The sequence below is a fragment of the Haliaeetus leucocephalus genome, unplaced genomic scaffold, assembly GCF_000737465.1.
Source record: "Haliaeetus leucocephalus isolate CR32 unplaced genomic scaffold, Haliaeetus_leucocephalus-4.0 Scaffold545, whole genome shotgun sequence".
Lineage (NCBI taxonomy): Eukaryota > Metazoa > Chordata > Aves > Accipitriformes > Accipitridae > Haliaeetus > Haliaeetus leucocephalus.
The window spans coordinates 3,507,420-3,530,580 of record NW_010972981.1 but is presented as its reverse complement, the minus strand read 5'-3'; the positions used below and the strand labels follow the sequence as shown (position 1 = coordinate 3,530,580).

The 23,161-nt window shown below is 36.3% G+C and overlaps 1 protein-coding gene across 6 annotated transcripts in view; it reads right to left on the bottom strand.

Annotated features, from left to right (window-relative positions):
- SLIT2 (slit homolog 2 (Drosophila)) overlaps positions 1-23,161 on the bottom strand; it is a 271,824-nt gene that overhangs the window by 197,771 nt on the left and 50,892 nt on the right. The window lies entirely within an intron of this gene.

The window sequence follows — 23,161 nt, the reverse complement described above, 5'->3', positions numbered from 1 at the left end:
AGCTTCTGGCAGCTTCTCACAGAAGCCACCCCTGTAGGCTACCCGCTACCACAACCTTGCCATGCAAACCCAATACAGATAGGCAAAATTGCCATCTGAGAAACAATTCCAGATGGTATTTATCCATCATCATTTAACCAGATCATCAGCGATTACTTCTGACGCACAATGGCACTCAAACAGAAGAAGGGGTGCTTTATCTTATGATTTTTGAGCCTGTGATAAATTTGTGAATTAAGGGATATATATAAAGCTCTTTTCTTCTAAATGCAATTTAGCTCACTGAATTCACATCTCAGTGCAAAAAGCTTCTTTTGTATTCTAGAGTGCATTCCAACTTTGTATAAATTTCTTCTATTTTCTAGTAAAATAGTCAGAACTTTCACAGAACAGAAAAACACCCTTCAATGTAAATATCCTTCCTCATAGACTACAAAAAGGAAAATACAAAAATGTATAGAGAAAATAGTTTTAACTTCATGAGAAGAAAGGAGCTTTGTTTCTTTAGGTATGTTAAACAATAAGTGAATCCTGATTCTTTTAAATTACTCCTACTGACTGTTAAATTGTTGGATTTGAGCTTTTTCTTGATCTTAAGCATTACTTTATTGCAACAACAACATGAGTAAGTAATGGATTCACTGATGTTACCTCCTTCTGGAATCACTTCACAGGTGCTAAATTCCTTGCGCATTTTAATTTCAGGAAACAGAGACCGACAGCACAGAGTGAACCGGCCAAAAGACACATTACGCTGCGCTAAAATTAAGACAGCCCAGATGGGTAAACATTATCAACACAAAAGACTACAACAGGTACTCATAAATCATGCAGCAGAAACCAAATATTGGTTGGAAAAGGGAGAGAGAACAGAAAAATGACACAGTTCATTTTGATTAAAATGGAAAAAAGCCTGAAAATTCTGGATGTTCAACACACAGGCATAATTTCAGAAATCTCTGTGACATCAGTTGCTATAAACCATAATGGTTGCCCAGAGAGTATCAGATTCCACTAGGAACTTCAATTTTATTTTTAGACTATTACAATACAAAGAGGGCCCAATTTTTGCAACAACAATCAACAAACCTTTATCTTATGGCAGCATGGCAGAAAAACAATATGCCTTCCCTAAATATAATTAGTAACCCTGTCAAGTTAATACAATCAGTAGTGTTCTGCTAGATTAAACTTTCGGCTGGATGAAAACAGCTCATTTTATCCACTTCATACTCTACTGAAGTCAATTCCTATCTAAATAAAGAATGACAAATACTGAGACCACTTCTTATTTTCCAAACTCATGCAAAGAAGTATATTAAAATACAAAGAAATCCAAACAAGGAAAGGTAATAATCAATTGGACAAAAGTTCACAATGTTAAATCTGAAGGTGAATAATGAATTTTAGCTGGTAATATATTGATGGGGACAGGGGTGAGTTAAAGACTTGGAAGTAGGAAAAAACATGCAAGATCATGAACCATGAAGATACATTTATTACCCAGATTTTGAATGTGTTGCTTTATGAGTATAAACTGCAAATATGGTATTAAAATTAATTTTAAATTAATTTTAAAATAATGTTATTTGTAGGGAGATGGTGAGAAGGGTTTAGATGGATGTGTCCTTACCCTTTATTTATACCTATATAAATATTTATCTATATAAATTCATATTTATAATATTTATATGATTTATACCTGGCAAACTAGACTGATAGTATGTACCTACTTCAGGTCCTACTTCTCTACAGGAGTTAGTATCAAACTACAACAGTTCCAAGACCAGAGATGCTAGAACCCGCTATGTGAGTACAATTGGCTGACAGAAAAAACCTTCACTGAATGCATTTTTTTTTCAAATGTTCTATGAAATACAGCATTGAAGTCCACCTATGGACTTCAATGGTTTTGGAGAAACCAAAACACAGCAGTATTAACTTATAAAAGTCAACAGTTTCCACAGAAAGCAGAGAGAATAAGTTGGATGGTAGCCTTTCGGAAGGTATCCACCAATGTTTGGAAAATGAAAACTTTTGAAAGCAATCAATCAAGAACATTCAGAATTAGTGAGGTAGGCGTAGATGCTAAAATCAGCTATTCTCATCCCAGGTACACCACCAAATCACTACATGCAATTGTTTAAGATTTATTCATGTTGTTTATTTATCACAATTTTATACCTTTATGATTTAATTGTATTTTAAAAGCACAGATCTGCTTTATAAGGTGAAAATGTGTTGGAACCAGGAACCCCAGAAAGAATTACCCCATGCAATTCCCAAGGACTCATCTTGTAGAAATAGCTCTGCTAACCTCTAAATTTGGCTACTAAGCAGCCATGCCAGGAGCTGATGAATGTCTGAAAGCGTTAGTGTGTGATCAATACAAGAAGAGAGTCTGTTGGCTCAGCTGAATGAGCTAATAATTTTGCCCATTTTCCATGCCGTCTTTTCTAAGCCATAGGCTATGATGATGGAGAACCTGAGGGTAGCCACCAGTTTTCAGACAGATGGTTTAATTCCTTGCCCCACAGCCAACACCAAGGATACTTGCACACCACCTCTGTGATCTGTCATACAAAGGCTCTAAGCCAATTTACCAGAAGATACTGACTTTGCTTAAAAAAAAGCAAAACCCCATTGATTTATTGAAAAAGGCCGTGCTTGAATGTTTTGTTGTCAGAAGTTGTTCTACCCTATTGTGGGGGTAGAATAAGGAACATTTCATCAAAGAAAAAACCTAATGTAGTGCAGACCAAATCAAGAGAAATATTAACCTCACCAGGAGAACCTCACCCTTTCAAGTTAGGTGATATTATAAAGTAAGAGTGCAAATGAAGGCTGTTAAAAGAAAACAAGTAAAACCAGCTGGGTACAAAATTGACACAGTTTGGCTAAGAGTAAGAAGGCCACAGGGAAAGTTATAAACTTAACACCTGCTGCTGGCAGTCTCCAAATCCCCTAAATTCTGTAGGAAGACAGCATTGGCTGGGTCATTCTGACCAATTACTGTCAATTGACAAGACAAAATATTTATAGTTTGATTTGTTGCTCCCTAAACAAGAGCAGTCTGAAAGCAGTAATGCCACTATTAGCACTTATTTAAACAGCAGTGATAAGTTTTTTGTTTTCTCTGGACATCAACTTGAAGAGGGTACCTTAAAAAAAAATTCAAATCCTGAGATACACTCACTATTACTTCCACCTCCTAGCCATTTTTCATCCTTCAAAAAATGCAAACGATTAGATTCATTAAGAATGGCAAACCTATCTGTTAAGCACAGCAATGCTAACTGCAGAGATGAATACAAACCACTTAAAAGGAAATTATAAATTTTCTTTAATCTGATAATTTAAAAGTGGGTAAATTCTGCCACATAGTGCCTTTCAATCAAAGCCTGCTTATTTAAAACTCCCTTACTGGAAAAAAACATTACTTTTTTCCAACATGTATTTTTTTTCGTCTTGTAATAAACACTGATTACAACCATTTTTTTCATGAAACTTCACAGCAAACATATCAAACATAAAAGCCTTGTTGAAGAGGTACACGGTTCAAGTATGTTTTCTCAAGAAAAAGGATGTGCTAGAAAAAACATTACCCAAATACACAGTTTAGTCAAAATTCAAAAATTAGATACCAAACCTCAGTTGTAGCCATTAGGCTTTATCTGTGTAACACATTGAAAGTTTCATGAACTGTCTTTCAAAAAGGAAAGAAACATAGTCAAGAAATTTCTTCACTTTCAGAATTAATAAATTACAAAGTATTTGTTAAAAACAATTCTAGTTTGTACCAGATGAAATGCTTACTGCTCTAAAAATGAAAGCATAGTTTTACATAGGCTAGCTTTATTCGTGCCCTGGTTGCTTCACTGATTTTAAATTGAGGGAATTTTGACATACCTGTCACAACCAAGACCTATAAAAACAAATCTAAGGTAGTAATATAGTCCACCCATAGCACTGAAAGCGTATTTCACGTAAGCAAATCGAAAGTTCCTTGCATTTTTGTAATAGCCAATGTGAACATTAGCCTTAATTGGCTGTTAAAGGCTAACATGCTTTAAGTGACAGGAAAATATGACTGTTTCAGTGACACACTGAATTATAGTAATTCTAATTTTTGCACTGATGAGACCACTGGTATAACCAGGTCTGTTCCCGAGTTCCTCAGAAGATCCTGCAAAATTTTTTGTCCTGAAAGTAAGCACAGTGGGAGATTAGGTTAGGTTAAATTACTTCCTGAATAAATTTGCTAGGAGCTAGATCCAAGAAGATAATCAGGAAGAAGACAGCAAATCGGAACAAGTTTCCTTCCTGCATACAAGAAAAGAAGCACTAACACAGAGAAGAAAGAGTAGATGGCCAATATGTATCACAAAAGAAAAGATGATGAAAAAGAGACCAGTGAATCAGAATAAAAAGAGTAAAAATAATAATGGAGTTGAGGATTCAGAGCCACGTCCCTAACCTGTACAGCTGGGATAAAAAAAAAACCCTGTGATCATAAAGGAAAGTAAAGAGAATGAAAGAAAAGTAAATTAATTATGCGTACTTAGTGTTAACAATATCTGCACTCCACAAACTCAGTCATTGAGATTTTATCAGTTGTGGGAACCTAAAATCAGGCCCCTGTAAAATTATGCAATTAGAACACAATGATCTCAAGAATGCAAAACATCTAGAAAGTCCCACTGAGCTGCGTGGTTTGGGCTGGTTACTTTTACTTTACTTATTTTTCCTTAACCTACATACTTGCTACATCCAGATTTTTATTACTGTTAGCTCAAGACATGGTCCTAAATATATTTTTGACAAACGTCAGACCAACTTGACCAATCTGCTGCAAGTCAATGACTTTTCTTTAAGGTGCAATGAAGACCACCTCCAACAGATGCTGCTGTCACTACTGGTTCACAAAACATGTCAAAACACAAAGCATGCAGGACAGAGATTAAAATCTCAGAACACAGTCATATTCCAAGCTGCATTTTCAAAGAAAGATTAAAATTATGACTATAACAACAACAACAACAAAATCTTAGAAAGCATCTTAGTCTCTAGGGAGCGTAAGCTCAATACCATCCAGGGGTCTTGAAAAACTACAAATTCCCACCTCCAAAGCACCTTCTTGAAGAGAATATAGTCCTTCAACTTTACAAAATGTACACATTTAAACTATATAGCTTTACCGTTTCCATTTGCACTTTTTTTTTTTTTCCAGATCCTTAAGTTTCATCATGTCAGCAAAGCTGCATTATTTAAGTTCAAATAAATTGTTTTCAGCTGAAAACTCTGACAAGACAGTAGACTGTCAGGGTAGTAAACTGTGAAGAACATGAGTACTTCTGACCAGCATGAATGAGCGGCATGACACTGAACAAATCAACATGTCTCCCTGGGCTCTTACTTCCCATATCATCTATACATACTCTTGAGATTGTGGACTGTGTTGCTGTACGGTTGCCAAGTGCTCAGAATAGTGGATTTCTCTGAAAACCCACTGGCGTCTCTAGCAAAATACAAACAGTATAGTAATGACTTGTGCTTTAAAGAGGGGGGGGAAACCCTGGATTGCATTCTTGCAATGCAAGGGAGAGTTATTCCCAGTATCTCCAGAAAAATGACATCTGACAAAGCAGTACTCATGCAAATACAAGTCACCAAGACATAGTCTCTTCTGGTATGCCACTAAGACAGAAACATTTTTGGGTGGTGTCCAAATCATCCAGCTATTACAGTTGTGGTGGTGTCACAGTTGAATTTCTTTCTTTGGGAAGTCTGCTGGCTAGCGTGAAAAGTCACCAGCTCTACAGTTTCAATCCTACTTCTTGAGACAGTAGAGTGTAAAAGTGAAGATTATACACACTCTCCAGCAATTCATAGCTGAAACTCTTCTGAATTTCATATAAATATGCAATAACTTCCTAGCAAACTGACCTATATTATCAAAAGAACATCACAACATTCTTCTGAAAATGTATTATGAAAACTTTTTATTTAGCACTTTTTTCGCCTCATGGTTATGTTTACTGACAAATGTAGACCAGAGAACTGGATCAGAGGAATAAAGCACACTAAACAGGTTATTTTCTTACAGGTCTATACTTTCTAATAAACAGTCACAATGTAGCTTCAGTGTTTTTTAAGATATATAAAAGAGCAAAATATCCTAAATAAATAATTGTTCTTTTTCAGGCCCACATATACAATTACCCCTGTAAATGAACTCTCATCCCTGGCAGACACAACTATTCATGAACATTTAAGAGATTCAATCTCTCTTCTATTTTTCTGAAACATCTTTGGTAGACATAGTCAAATTTCTGTTTAAAAACATTAACAGGGAAGTCAGCTTTGGCAGGCCTTTGATGCTTGTGCCTGTCTTGTCACTGTGTATGAGGTACATATGCCACCCATCTGATAAGGCTTTTCCTAATTTGTGTGCCCAGAAAATCTGCTTGACACTTCTGACATGAAAATTATTAATTAATAGGGGATGCTAGGAGAAGCTGTAGTAACATTCTGTAGTTTACTAGTATTTATTTCTTCTTTAAGAAAAATCATAACATACATCATCTGATACTGAACTTCTCATAGTATTGTATTTCTTAGTGAAGACTTAACTCTCTTTTATGTGTTCATACACTGAATAACAAGTGCTGATACGGTCATTCATCGTGCTGTCTGTTTCTGCTTTATTAGACCACTGCTTCATCAGCTGCACTGATTCTTTGTCTAAAATTAGCTGGTTTGGTTTGGATGGAGATTAGAGAAGTGATCAAAAACTGTTCCTGTTGGATGAAAAATGAATACCAAACAATCTGGGACTTATCCAAAATTGTTCAATTTCCAATAAACAAGAAGTGTTGAGTAGGTACATGACATTACTGGAAACAATCACACTGATCCAGAAGAAAGGGTAGTAATTAATTTAACATTTTAAAGTATAAATCAGTGAGATGCTATATTCCTCTGTTGAGTTTATGCCACCTGAAGAAACTACTCTATCATGCTATCATAAAAAAGACCTTTTCAACTTTACTAGAAGTTTGCTGTGATACTATTCATTCAGAAAATATGAAGTGATGATCATCCTTCCTAACAGGCTTCTGGCTTACAGATATGGGAAGTCCATTTTAACAATTTAGTTACATTTATCATGTCTCAATGTATTAATATTGCTAACACACAATACTTTAGCACAGGAAATACACAGAAAAGTTTTTTTTTTTTTAAGCTTTGACAATCTGTACAGTGTATAAAAAACCCAAGTGCACAAAAAAGACAAGACTCTTCAACGTATTGACACTTTCTTCAACCTAAGCTAAGGATGACCATAAGCAGGAGTTCTCACTATAATGCCTTAACAAAAATCAACAACCTCGCCCATGTCCATTCCATGCCACTCAAACCTACCCCAAGATAAAGAATGGCAAGTGAAACAAAACTGCAACTTGCCAGCTTTTGACAAAGACCATATAGTACTGAGTAAGCTATGTAGGTTATTTTTATTTATTTTTATGTATTTTTGTTATCTAATGCAATCATATCTGGTTCATTTGTTATTTAACTCTGTATGAAGATGGTAGATATACTATGCAATACCAGCAGCACATCAATACTCCCAACCAAGCTAAATTTCTATCAATGGTGTACTATGATGGGCACCTATTTTGAACTGTACAGTTCTCTATCCTTTCTACTGCAATATTGATTTCTAGGGCATGTGACGAAAAAAATATACTTAGTTAATGAACAGAGTAGCACCACAGAATACACAGGATTTAACTAAATTTACAGCATCTGTACTCCAAAGTAAAACTTGAAAAGAAGTAATGATAGCAGATAGGATCTCATGGTAGCCAGACTGAAGCAACAACAGGAAGAGGAGGAAGATTAAAAAACTGAAGAGAACAAATGTAGTTTGAGAGGAAAATGAATGAGAAAGTTCTAAATCTAAGGCTGAAACATCCAGCCCACTACTTGTCCTCATGATTCCTATTCCCTCAAATAGATTCAACATCATCACATGAGCTCACAATCTTTTGAACTTCATCTGTTCTTCAAGGTGACAGTATTCCACTGCTGCTTGTTGCTAGTGCTTCATTCAGCAAAAAAGAAAAGGGCACTGCGGATCAGCAGTCAATTCCAATCAGTCTGTGGACCTCTGGATCATGCAGGTAGGAACAGTTCACAGTAAGTATGCCAAGCTCCCAGCTGGACAAACACTAAGCACGTTGAATCCATATGTTCCGTAGCAGAGAGCTTTGCAAATGTTTCTAATACTATAATTCTCCTTCAGTGGTAGGTAAGAGGGCCTCTTTCCAATTTTCTCTACAAACTTTCATATTCTTCCTGTGTAATATCTTTAAAATTCCTTCTTTTCTATGCAGGTACAGAATACATGTTCATAGAATTAAAATTCATAATCTGAAATCGTTACTGTAACAGCATCCTGCTGTATGACTCTAAGTTATAATACAATATGCAAAATTATGCAAATAAAGGATTTGGAAGGAACTCAAGAGCATCCCAGTATATCTTACTCATTCTAGAGAATTCCTTTTTTCCTAATTTCTCTTCTAAGCTTGGCTCTACTGAGAGGAGTCCACCTTCAGTAGTCTTGAGTAGGCACTCCTTGCAAGCAGCTTATCTCAGCAATCAACTGTGTTTGCTCTTATATTTAACTCAAATATCCTTCCTGCTTCCTGTCCTGATCCAAGTACCAGCGTTCCCTCAAGCTTTCATGTTTGAAAGCTGCTGTATTACCACTGAATCTTCTCTCTTCTAAACTAAACTAATTTTTTCAAATTTACCTCATTCACTGCTTTTACTAAGCCTCCAACTTACTGTGTTTTCGACTAGACCCCTCTTTTAATTTGTCCACATCTTTCTGTAAGAGGTACACTGAAACTTGCTACAGCACTCTGATTGAGATCCCTCCAATATCAACTTGACCAGAATAAATAGCCTACTGTGTCTACTCTATGTCTGAAACACACACACTGTACACTATAGTCTTAAAATGCAATTTATAGGAAAAAAAAAAAAGCACCTCCAAATAACATCCTGGCTGAATACTGAGCAAATATCCAGCAACACACTAATATCCTGGATACTGTTGCTGCATAGACTATTATATCTAAGTGTATTTAACATTTCCCTCTTTAACGTAGCATTTTTCATTCAATGTACTTCTTAATAGTATTTTTCCTCCATTTGTAAACATCATTGATAGCTTCAGTTTAATGAGATCATTTTGTACATAAGTATTGTCTCCTGAAGAATTTTAGGCAGCAGAAGAAACAAAGGTCTTTATCAAGCAGCATAGCAGTTTTGTGGTTCTCTGACTCCTATCAAGTCTCACTCTTTTCTTGACGCTTTGAGATGAATTTCCCAAAGTCCAGCATTTTGTTTCTTATTTTACCCCTCCTATACTTGGATTTAACTCAAAACTTAGGATCTCTTGCACCTAGATTCCCTCTCTGGCCTCTTCTCCTAAAACAGCCAGTGATTATCCCTTTCTTTTAAAACCTCCAATAATTTTTGACATGATGCAACCCCAGATCATCACTTTTAGGTAATCAGATTTTCTCTAATAGGTAAGCCTTTGTTTTTGTGGGATCACAACTAAGCAGAGTAATCTGTCTAGGCAGTAACCAGCAAATCATACAATGCTGAATCCATGTAACTAAGCTCATAAAGTTTTAAATATTTCTATTATCATCTCTGGATAACTGCTCTTAAGAATTACAGCATAGAATGGACATTAAAAAGCAGAAAAATAACATATTCTTTTGTAGTCTCCCTTACACACAGAGTTTCTGACAAACATACATACAAAACCAGAAAAAAATCACAGCTTATTAGCCCTTGGCTATAATTTTCAGAAACATCTCCACCATCTCCATCCTTCACCAAAGGTACTAGCAGCTTGTGAGACTTTACAGGACTGAAATCCATTGGGAGAGGCACTCCATAAATCTTTATACATAATTCATACAGACGTCAGACACAGGATGGAGCATCAAGAGACAAAACATGCACAACACCCACATTTAGAGAGACAGTAAAATCAGAAATACTACCATACATATTCACACAGATCCACAAATTCTAAGGTTCAATCTTTCTCATATTAAAGCTGCTCCGGACCAGTGCCACCCAGATCTAAGTTCTTCAGTACTTCCAACTCCTGACCAGCTTTTGATAACCTATGTCCTTTCAGTTTACATTGTAAAAACAGGCTTAGCACCTTTCTCTTAACTGGCATTAAAATTACACCTTTCAGAAATAAGCCTTTTATAAAAAGCATAAAAAATGAACACTAGAAAAATGCTTAAAATACTCTCTTGTTTTCTGAAGTTAAATAATGAGATTCAAATAACTCAGAGCTGTCCGTCAACATTAATTACTGTATTTGGCTAAGAGCATAAAACTCATACAATTAATCCAGTGATGCTTGCTTTGACTGTTTTATATGTCGTCTTAGAACTAAGAACTTTTAAAGAATAAATAGAAACAAAATTATTTACCGAGACTTACGCTGTAAAGATTCTTCCTTGTCCATAATCATCAGAGTGCTCAAGTTTCACCCTAGTGTGGTGGTCCTAAACAGAGCTGACTTTGGAGTGGTGGGTGGAATCCTTCATTAAATCCTCATTGGTTTCCATTATGTTTATTTTTTTAAAAATCATTTGCCATGGGCATAACCAACACACAGAACCATCTAATGCAGCAGAACTTTGTTAAGCACACACAGAAGCACTTTTTTTAAATAGCTTTTCAGCTTCTACAATGTAAGACAGTAGCTGTAAAATTATCCTGCCTGTGTATCTGAGACATGAATTCTATCTTGACATGTTTTAAGTTTTAGTATGTTGTGGAACTAGTTTTAAAAGCTGTTTAAATGTAATGCATATGTTTATCAGACAGTTTTTGCTTTCACAGCTGGATTCTGAAGATGCTGCTCCAAAGCAATGGGCCACTGTTGCTTCTTTTTGCAAAATAATTCTCTATTCTTCCAATACCTTCCAAAACCTACTCACTGAAGTCAGAAGCCAACATCTGGATGTGTTAGCAGACAGTAATTGCTAATTGTGCACTTGGCTGATTATTGCACATTTCCTCTAAGATCCCTCAGCTGTATTAATCCTATACAGTCTACCTTAGTAATCAGGGTCTTTTAATACCTTAATCTAAAACATTTGCTGGTTTTTTCAGAAGTTATTTTTTATTTTGATTATATTAATAAAAACCTAAGTGCTTGCTAATCTAACAGACAAAATGAACACATTTCAGAAAGAGACAGTTACTGCAATGATGTTTATTCCACAGTTCAATGATTGCCTCAAACCAATCCGCACATAACAGCCTGCAATCAGCACATGCAATCGTGCCTTTTCTTAGAGCTGAAATAGAACCCTACTTGTTTGCTTAGTTACAAATTTAAGTATTTGTGTTTGTTTATGATCACAGGATTGAGGTTGAAGTTAGAAGGGACCTCTGGAGATCATCTAGTCAACCCACCTCAAAACAGGGTCAACTAGAGCAGATTGCTTAGGACTGGGTCCAGTGAGTTACTGAATATGCCCAAGGATGGAGACTCTAGTACTTCCCTGGGTAACCTCTTCCAGTGCTTATCACCCTTACCGTAAAGAACTTTTAAAACTCTAAATGGAATTTCTTGTGTTTTGATTTATGCCTTTTAAAGAAGTCATTTTTTTCAGTTTAGAAAAAATTACTCATTATGAAATAATAGAAGTGTAGGGAACAACTTTTCAAAACACCCTATGCTTTGGTACCTACACTTAATCCTATTTTTTGTTTTGAGAATTCCTCAGCTCACCATTCTATTATTTCCTGAAATTGAGTGACAGAATATTACTAAATATTGTATACAACATTTTCACAGGGTCTAAGACCTAAACAATGCAATACCTTTGGATTTATGAGGCAAAATGCTTTTGCAATGTTTAATTTCTCACTATAAACCAAAAATTTCAAAACATTTAAGCAAGGCTAAAAAAAAAAACCCATTCAATATACTTGGGTAGAAAGTATTTCCTTTTAGAATTAATATTTTACACTGGTCCTTAAACTTATCTGTAGACCAACTAACACCACCAGAACTTGTAACCAACTAATTTCCACTATGTGTATTCTCCTGATAGCCTTTTTTTTTTTTTTTTTTTTTTAATTAAAGGCTAAACAGTAAGGGAACTTGAGTTTTCTATAACTGAAAGTAGTAAATAATCAACTCGCTTCATGGAGACATAGTTATGGGAGGAAAAAAATGTCTTGGTCACCCCGGCAGTAATCTCCAACTGGTGAGAACTCCTGTATTACGAAGCACAGTTTTACAGACCTCCCTCTTTCTGCCTTCAGCTATTCCCCTCACATAGGCTGTAAAATGAAGCCTATTAGTTAACTCTATTGCAGACGCCTTGATTGTTTGATTATCCCATGATGACTGTCTGTTTTGGTGCAGTCTGGAGGCAGGGGGGCGGGGGGAAAGCAGCTTTATTTCTAGCATATCTTATGTATCTTCTCAATTGTCTAGCTGTTTTCAGGTACTGTAAGACTGCAGCTGCTTGGGCTGGCATTGTCCTTGCTAAGGATCTATGCTCATTTCTAAAAACACTATGATAACGTTTTTTCTTAAAGTTTTTGAAGGTGCATGTTGTTTTGAGTTACTCTCTACACTGTAAGACTATAGTGAAAATCTGCACTACATGAGTGTATGGTTCTTGATGAATTAGTCTTCCCTCTTACAGTGGTCCTAACCTCTTGTTCTTACCTTCCAAAACACAAAAAACATACTAAACTGAGATGTTCAAAGCCAGGTGGCTTTTTTTGATTGTGAGTTAGTTCAGCTCACAAAACTGAGCTACTAATTTTGCAGTGAGGATGTTAACTAAGTTACTAACACTGTTAATAGTCCTTCAGTGATTCCACATAAAACCTGGGTCTCAATAAACATGGAGTAGTTTTCCCACATTGTACTGAAACAGAAGTGAGCTCTTCATTTTACTGCATCACAAGAGATACCCAAAATACTCCAAGGGGAGACAGTAAGCACAGATTAACTTTGATAAGTCTTTGCAGTGGGACTACGGATACCCAGGACAGTAATTCTGATTGCCGAGACACAAAATCCAATCATCCATGTTCTTTTCATAGTAAAGGTCATACACACTGTAATCAAGTCAGTTTTTATTTGGCTGACCAGCTTTCTCAAACAAGAACAGAGGTAGGTAGGGAGAATAGTCACTAGGTAAGAATAATAATTAAAAAAAAAGGAGAGAAATAATAAAAAAAAGGGAGAGAAATGGCGCAAAAAAAAATCGCATTATTAGGCATCAAGAAAAATTGTTTGATGTGCTACTAAGATGCAACAGGACTAATTAAAAGGAAAAAGAATGCCTGAAGTATTTTTCTTATTTTTATACAAAAATTGTTATCAAATAGCTTGACAAATAAAAACATGACTGAATAACTCCTTTTTCAGCAGGTATTTGTATCAAGTTTAAAGAAAAAACAAGCATTCTGAGAAAAGTACACTACTGACCTAGTTAAATAGCAAGCAAAAGCAAGGGACAGAAAAGTCCTCAAGTAGCATTTAATTGCAAAAGACCTTTCAAGGAATTTTTCATATTTTCCCAAAGAAATCCCCTGCAAAGTTGTATTTCAGCATCAACTTCACAATCAACTATTTTATATTGAATACAGTACCAATCAAGTTCAACATCAGTTCTGCAATTCATTGTGACTAGACTAAGGAATGTAAATGCCGCTAAGTGTCCTTCAAGTCTTATGCTAAGCTTGAGCACCAAATTCCTTTGTAGTTCTTCTAGGGTATTACCATTAGTATAGAAGGGTTAATAGCAAAGGCTGATGATTGTTTAAAAATTCACATTACCAAAGTGGATTACATTGCATCTACTGAGGGGATCAACAATGTAAGCCTACACTAAGCCATTATTGCAGAAACAAAGCTTGCATTTTAAGCCTTTGGAAACAAGCATAAAATGGACAAAAGAAAAAATTCTTCTGATGTAAGAACAAGGCAAACACTACATGCTTTTCATACAGACTCACATTTTCAGCCATACAGAACACAGGAAAACGGACAAATAGCCTCCCCAAAAAGCTCATCATGAACTCCTGACAAGAACAGCAAACTTGGAAAAAAGGACAAAACAGATAACTGTAAGCGATCAGATGGTATAAAGGAAGTCTTGTCTTTTCTTTTATTCTAGAAACAAACAATTTAATTATCTTGAGTTTAGGAATGAAGACTGGAAGAATCAAACATGCTTGTAAAAAGCTGGGGTTTTATATCCTCAGTGAAGTGCTTGATGTTCTAAGGCGCTAAATGCTGCAAATGCCTATGGAAGTCAGTGGAATCTGAGGTTTCTCAACACATATCCATTTATCTGTCCAGTCAGAACTCAAACCTCATTAATTCAATATTAACAGAATCCTTTGGGATTGCTTCAACACTTCCTCTTATGCTCCCTGAATCCATCACTAAAATTTGTCATCTCGTAGAAAATTAAAAACCGACAAATGAAAAAAATAAATGAAGAAACCCCAGGCTGAGCATGCTTTGTGATTTGGAATGCTATCACACATTGTTTGTAAGTACCTCTTCCCAAACACTGTCCTAGAGATGAAAATGCTTATTACTCTTTCCAGTTGGAAATATAAGAGTTCAAGTTTTCTGACAAAGTACTTGGCACAGTGGAAAATTCTGAGCTATGAAAGTAAATTAATATAATGTATTCAGTCTAGTACCAACTCATAAGTAAATCATTGCACATGCTAGCTAAATTACAGAAAACATCCTAACCTTCTTCAGAAATCCTATTCTTCAGCAGTGATTATTTTATGTTAATAGCACAAACCAGCTTGTTTTAAGCACCATGCTAAGCTTCTAGACAAAGACACAATTAGACAGGAAAGCATCATTCAACACTTCTACAATACAGGTTTCTAAAAATAACTTTCTTTTGTTTTAATTCTGTATTGATGAATTGAAATTGGATCAGCTACTGAAAAGTTGTGCAAGTCTAAGAGTTAACGTTAATCATAACTGAAGCAGACTACTGCAGACGGGTTCTGTTTTTCTGAAGTGTTTTTAAACTGTTAACAGGAACAGGCTTTAAGACATTTGTCTTCTGTGTTTACTTGAAAAAGAGCATCATTATTTAAATGATGCTTTTTATGACTGCACAAGTAATGAAGTTCACACATGGAACAGTAATTTTCCTAGCACAGGAAAAATGAATTCAGTGAATTTTGTAAGTTTTTAGAGGTTGGTTTTGCAAGACACAGACCGAATAGTAAGAACTCACAGCAGTTTTGCAAATTGGGCAATTAATTAAAACATGGGTAGAAGATCTTTATACCAACTTTGATTCCGAAACTTTTAAAGTTAGGATGACCTTTTTGCATCTCAGACTTTGGATTCTCTGAAGGATGGATAGGAGAAGGCAGAACAGGTTACCTCCTTCCACACTGTCCCCCTACTCATACATTTTAGCAAGTCAGAACAGATACAAGTTTCTAAAGGTTTTTTTTTTTCAAGATACATAACAAGGTTTCCCCTTATTTTGCCTGAGGTTTTTTTCTTTCTTAAGGGAGGGGAAGGGATACAATTGCATTTATAAGCCTACCTTTTTCACATTAAGGATGTTCCAGTATTTTCTTAAAATATGTTAGCTCTTCCCTTATTTTTAAAATGTATTTATCAGAATAGTAAAAAAAAAAAGTTTTGCAGAAAGATCATATGCAATTAAATTTCTTTAAAATTGCATCCACGTGTGACAAATAAATTACATGTTTGGCTACCCTATCATCTACTGATGAGATAAATATTAACTGTGAGAATAATCTACTTAAGAAAATTGGAAAATCAGAATATTACCTCTTTGATTTGACTTCATCTCATTGGCGTAAATGTCATGTCTCAGAACATTTTTTGCTAGGACTTCGAGTATAAATTAAGCAACATGGAAGACAAATTAAAAAACTTTTTTTTTTTTCAAAAGAGAAAAAATTGGCATTTCTTAAAAGCCAGTAAGTTTTTGACAAACAATATGAAAAACTGTTTACACTGTATTCTCCTCCCTTTATTCTTGCTACATTTTCTAAAAAGCTTATCAGAATAGAGCAAACTGGTTGCAGTAGCCAAAAGCATTTTTTCTGTCATGTAATCAATTCTTTGCCCTGTGGACCTCTTTGACATCTCATATGCAGCACACACATAAATAGGCCAAGATATGTCACTGGCACTGACCTAATACCCTCATTTTTCTGCTTGCAGACCCACTCTCTGTTGTGGAGCTAGTTTTTGCAGGCAAGCAACTCATAAGAGTAACAAGGAAACAGAAATCATAAGGTGTCTGTATTCCAGTAAGTAGGAGCTGAGGAGCAGAAATGCAATATTGCTTTAACAGGGTAACACTTAAACTTGGGTTTCAAGGACACTTTTTAGATACAATTGTGCATCACAGATAAGAGACAATACAATTATTTTGTATTTTTTCAGAGTTAACATATTAATAAACAACAATTACTGCAACAACAACATTTTTCCCAGGTAACTTATGAGGCTTACGAGCTTACACCCAGAGATCTTCAGCTATCCCCGGGCTTTTGCTGCAGTGTCCCTATGAACAGAACGAGCCGGGACTGATGGTAAGAGACGGTGAAATGTTTTGTAAAGCGATACTGCCTGCCTCATCGATATTCCCCTTTATACTGTTCCTCTTCAATCTACTACCTAAGGAGTCCTGTTCTTTTGTCTTTAAGCAGCATATTAACTTTCTCAAAGTAACAAGGAAAAGGGCTAAAATACATGAACTGATAAAAGTCTTTCTAGGAAATTTCTGTAATTATCTTTAGATTTACTAACTCTCTACCTCCTTGCCTCAATTCTATCGTATTCACTAATCATTTAGTTATTTGTTAAAAGGAAAAAAAAAACCAAACCCAAGTTGTTTAAAAATAAAAGTAAATATTAAAAAGGGAATTCTATACTTGAGCAATTTTCACTCATCTGACTTCAAAACACAATAAGACGCATTTTTTCCTCCAAGTGTTCCTATCATCCTTTCAAAATATTTTCTTCAATACTTGTGTCAATAAAAGTACTTCTCTTTCCCAATCTCCTTCAATCAGAAATAAAACTGGGATGCAGCAGTTGTACAAACCCCTCTTTTGCACCTCAACAGAATCATTAATTGTTTAGAAGGGCAACAAGAAAGGCCAAAACTAAAACATTTTCAACAATAGCAAAAGGAAGCAAAGTTAAACTTTTATTCATGTTAGCATTTAGGGAACCATGACCTCATTTTAGTATGCTGACCTCTGAAGGAGGTGAGGGAGAGTACACTGAACTTGCATACTAGAAAGAGATATAGGAAAGATGCTTCTGTTGGAAAATGCATATAACATAACTGCCTGTTAATTTAGGTAGTTATCAAATACCTGATATTAATTCTTTGAACTAGAGAAAGTTCTGTCCACTGAACTGGCAAGAGTATGAAGAGGAACCTACGGGGCTTTGTTAAATGCTCAGCGCAATAATCTGTTCCTGACAAGAGGAGAAAGAGCAACAAGCTCCCCCATAGGCCTTGGCATAGAGAAATACAAGAAGTTTTATATGACAAAACTGCCTTTGAAGTGAAAAACTGAATTGTGAAGAGAATAAACAAAAGAGGCACAAATCAATCAAGACACACTGCAGGGCAGAAGAGCAAAAAGATCCTTGTAGCACTGATACATCACTTGGCACAAGCCACCAAACTAGCTCAGTAAAGATACTGAATGGAAACAACTACTGCACAACTCTTCCTGGTACCCACGAAGCAAAGTGACAAGTTGGTAGTAGGAAGAACAGGATGGAAATAACCACAGTATTCCAAAGTCTGAGGAGTTTGACCTGTTGATGCCAACTGGCACCTGACCACGAGTACGAGCAGGAACATGCACTGCCCTCCTGGATGAAGGGGAATCAGGAAGCCATCACCAAGTCAAAGGATAACTTCTCCACTCTAAGAATTTTGTTAAACGAAGACCCCAGCTCCACGCTGGCTGGTGTGTCCTGGCCAAAAATCTAAAGACAGCATTTATAAAGTAGAGGCTTTCCTTACTGCCTCATCTCGCGCATGAGTTTAGGATTTTGGTTCATAGTGCACTCGTGTCAAAATAATGTTTTACATGCACCACAGCAAATGATGCAATAAATGCAACTGATAAGGAAGAAATGAAGAAAATAGAAGGAATGCCAGCACATTTAATGACTGATAAGGAATCCAGCCATGCCTGTGGTAAATTTGAATGATTTTATTTCAATATGCAGTTTAAAGCAAAGAAAAATATGACAGTAAAGATACAAAGTTTTCTCAGTTCCTAACAACTTTGAACTTTGTATCAGGACTCAAGTAGGAGTCCAAATTGTTAAATGAACAAAAGACTCAAGCCATACAGTTCCATACCGAGGAGAAAAATAGCAGGAGAGAAATTTCGGAATGGATTTCATCCTCCTCAGTTCAGGTTTATTAAACTCTACAGTATTTCAAACTGAGTGATATATTGATCAATAAATGTAAAATTCATGAATAGAGATGTACTGCTGCTGCAGGAAAGGCAGCAGGTTCCCTGATCATGATGTAGCAATTAATTTTGCTGAATTATTATAAAGCGAAATGAAACACAGCCATTAATAGCTAGGCAGATGAAATTAGGGCAAATCTTAAATAGGGTATGTCATTCATGCACTATGCCTTTCAATGAAAAAGTAGCTTCTTTAAGGCAAAACCTCTGGTGATGAGGCTGGTGAAGCACTGGCCCAGGCTGCCCCAGGAGGCTGCAGGATGGCCGGCTGTGGGGGTCCTCAGGGCCTGCCTGGACAAAGCCCTGAGCAACCTGCTCCAAATTCAGTGTTTGCTCTGCTTTGGGCTAAAGGCCTGCCTGATTTATCCTATAATTTCTGTGATTACTTTATCACTTGTGGGCAGGATTCACACAACAATTAATAATCCTGAACTCACTTGGTTTGGTTTGATTTTATATTCAGCTATTAGCCTTAAATATTACTTGGAACTCCTTTTTGAAGAGCAGCAAAATGTCTAATACAGAGATTAGGCACAAACAGATTAAAAAAGCAAAAAATGTACTTGATTACAACAGAAATGAGTAAATTCCAATTTACTTCACTATAATGCTATCTTTATTCTAATTATGCTGTTTACTTCCTTCCTAAATTGGTATAATATCAAAATAAGGTTGTATTTCCTTTTATTCAATGATAAAATACTTACAGAAAACAATTTTCCACTAAAGTAACGCAAAGTATTACTCCTGAAATATGGTTCTTGTCTGAATAACTAATGGTAATCGGAGCACTCTGCAGTGACAGTGAAGAAATAGTTACTCTGCTTGTTACTCTGCCTTCATAAAGCAAGTCTTTATTACAAACATACTTTATATTAGCATTGTATAAGCCACAAATGAAATGTGGTTTAGCTTGATAAAAATGTAAACATTTAATTAAAACAGATAATGAGTTAATCACAAAACAAGATTGCTTATCATGTAATGTAAAAAAGATAAAGTAAATCATTATAAATAAATGTGCATGAATTCACACACGTTTTATTCTCAGTGATTTCCATTTTCATGTTCATGCGCTAAGACCGATTTAATAAAAAATTGAAATTGTTCCATCTTCAACATTTACTGCTCTAAGACATTACACAAAGTATAATGAATAGCTTAACGTTTTAAAGTTTCTTCTTTGCTTACACTGAAACTCCTCCAATTCTAAACCATTCTAATTAGGCACCTACTATTTAATATAAAAGAATCTCTCAACTTCAAATGGAGGCATCTGCCAAAAGAATCTGATAGTGTTTAAAAGACCAAACCACCTTCAAGTATGTGTTTCTAGAGCACTCCTTAGATGATTTTAACCAAAATGCTCACGTCAGACTGAAAATGTGAATTTTTTTGTATGTATATAGTAAGATTAACCGTTTTTTTACTTTTCTTCTCATCCTTTTTTTTTTCACCCTAATTGTTTTTGAGCTGCTTAGCCTCTGAACTTGAAGTGTGTTGTCATAAACTCCCTGCTTCCCATTTGTGTGTTCTCCTCTGTTTTATGCTATATTGACTGAATATGAATTGACTTATCGCAATATATCCAAGTGACTAGTACTCCTGAACATTTTGGTCACACGTTAACTGACTCTAATGTGAAAAAGGCACGTAAAAACACACTTGCTGTTAAGAGATGCTGTGTTTCCTGGAATACAGTGAATGCTCTGTGTGGATATACACACATATATGCATACAATTGTGAAGGCAGTATTTTGATTATAATAGTGATTTTAGTCATGCAATGAACGGTACAATTATCTTTTAAGTTCTCAACTTAGTAAGAAAAATTATCTGTAATTCCAAGTAATTATGCACCACGACTGAGTCAAAGCATTACCTGGCTGCTGGCCCCAGAGGCCAAGAGAAAGATTCTTGTCCCAAAGTTACAGTACATCTACAGTACATGTAACATGTACTAGATGTACAGTACATCTACAGTACATGTAACATGTACTAGATGTACAGTACATCTACATCAAAATTACTACACATCTCTTGATCTTCCAGTCCATCTGCATATGCACAGAGCGTACAGGTCTGTACACAGTGCAAGGTCCTGCACCTGGGTCAGGGAAACCCTCAGTATCAATACAGGCTGGGGGATGAAAGGATTGCGAGCAGCCCTGAGGAGAAGGACTTGGGGGTACTGGTGGATGAAAAGCTGGACATGAGCCAGCAATGTGCGCTCACAGCCCAGAAAGCCAACCGTATCCTGGGCTGCATCAAAAGCAGCGTGGCCAGCAGGTCGAGGGAGGGGATTCTGCCCCTCTACTCCACTCTGGTGAGACCCCACCTGCAGTACTGCGTTCAGCTCTGGGATCCTCAGTACAGGAAAGACATGGACCTGTTGGAGGGGTCCAGAGGAGGGCCACAAAAACCATCAGAGGGCTGGAGCACCTCTCCTAGGAAGACAGGCTGAGAGAGTTTCGGCTGTTCAGCCAGGAGAAGAGAAGGCTCCGGGGAGACCTTATCACAGCCTTTCAGTACTTAAAGGGGGCTTATAAGAAAGGTGGGGACAGACTTTTTAGTAGGGTCTGTTGCAGGGTAATGGTTCTAAACTAAAAGAGAGCAGATTCAGACTAGATCCAAGGAAGAAATTTTTTACGATGAGGGTGGTGAGGCACTGCAACAGGTTGCTCAGAGAGGTGGTAGATGCCCCAACCCTGGAAACATTCAAGGTCAGGCTGGACGGGGCTCTGAGCAACCTGATCTAGTTGGAGATGTCCCTGCCCATTGCAGGGGGATTGGACTAGATGACCTTTAAAGGTGCCTTCCAACCCAAATTATTCTATGATTCTACAGTGGCCAGAACTGAAAGGAAAGATTCAAGCCGCATACATCCAGCAAGAACCTGGCCCTGAATACACCAATGACAAATGGCGTTCATGTTCTGTGTATGCAAATTAGTGCAGCCTACAAATGGTCAAAAGGAAATTTCTGCATTACAACTCCACAAGAATTCCACCAGATAAACTGAATTTGTCAGTTACAAATACAGAGAAAGGGATCCTTCTTCTGGTCTGGGGTACCTCATGTCCAGAAAGATCTTCAATATTTACGACCATACAATCAAAACCACTGTAAATAACTGTAATCCCAGGAATAATCTGTTGAAGAAAAAGACTGGAATAAAAGACAACATGAATCACATGATGTTTATCTAGACAGTATTTACATTTTTTCCTTTTTCTTTTTTTAAAGAACTTCAACAGTCTCATTGATTTGACACACAGATCTACACTGCACAAAGATACATATCCATTTACAAGTTTCAACACTAAAATGATAAAACATCCACAGCTGTGCCCAGACACACAGAAATAATGCATTCCCATGTAAAACATAGGAAAAAACTAAAATTTAAGAATAAGATTGACAGACTGATAATTTCTTTTTCCATTCCCTTAAAACCTTTTTAAAATTCATATTACTCTTCATGTATGTCCTTATTTGTATTGTGCTCTCGACAACACTACTGAAGTGAGGATTTTGAATCAAAATAATTTGAAGGCAGCACTTATAAAAATTTTTGAATTAAAAATGCAAAAAGCATGCAAATTTCTGCAGAGAGATATACTGAATCTCTAGCATGTAGCAGAACAGAAGGCTGGAAGCCAGACCAGACATTTAACCTGCTCTCAGCAAACCTCTAGACTTTGGTGTTACTGATCTTGCTCATCCTGAAATAGATCCAGATCAAAGATTCCCCTGGCAAAGAAATGGCAAGTATTCACTGAGATCTACAAATATTCATCTACTTGCACAACTTCCTGCTAATTGAACAATCTGAAATAATCTGACAGGGGGACACACATTCAGCTATAAGAAAGTAGTTATATTAAGACTACTAAGTATTATACAAGTTAGTATTTCTTTCATTTCTCAGACTTCCATGTATTTTTTCTTAACCTAAACCAAGACTTTATAGCAAAGACTCCAGTACGTATGTTTTTTCATTGGCAAATACAAGTGAAGGGGATCTCTGAAAAGTAAATGCATTTCTTACAATACTACCTTTAAACTAGGCTCCATCATGTCAATGTGGAAAAGTTACAAATACCTGAAAATAATTTTGATAACATTTTTAATAAAGTAAATAGTATCGATTAAATACTCTGAATTAATTGTTTTGTAGGAAGAGAAAGAAAGACGAGCTTTCAGACCGAAAACACTCATCTTTGACTAGAACCAGAAAGAGACATTTTCTCATATGGTTGTCTCTGTACATGATACTGGATTTCAAGCACACCTACTGCACTTCTACGCTTAAGCCACTCATTTTGCCCCCAAATGCTCTGGGTATTGTGTTACTTTTTCTGAGGGGGAGTCTGGCAGAGGACAACTCTTTTTTAATCTTATGCTCCAGAGAAAGAAGCAGAATCAGCCAAAGTAACAGTATCCTATTGTCATATCATTTCAGTTTGTTGCTACTGAAAAAACTGCCTGCCTTCCCCCCCCCCCCCCCCCGCTTTCCGCCAAGGGG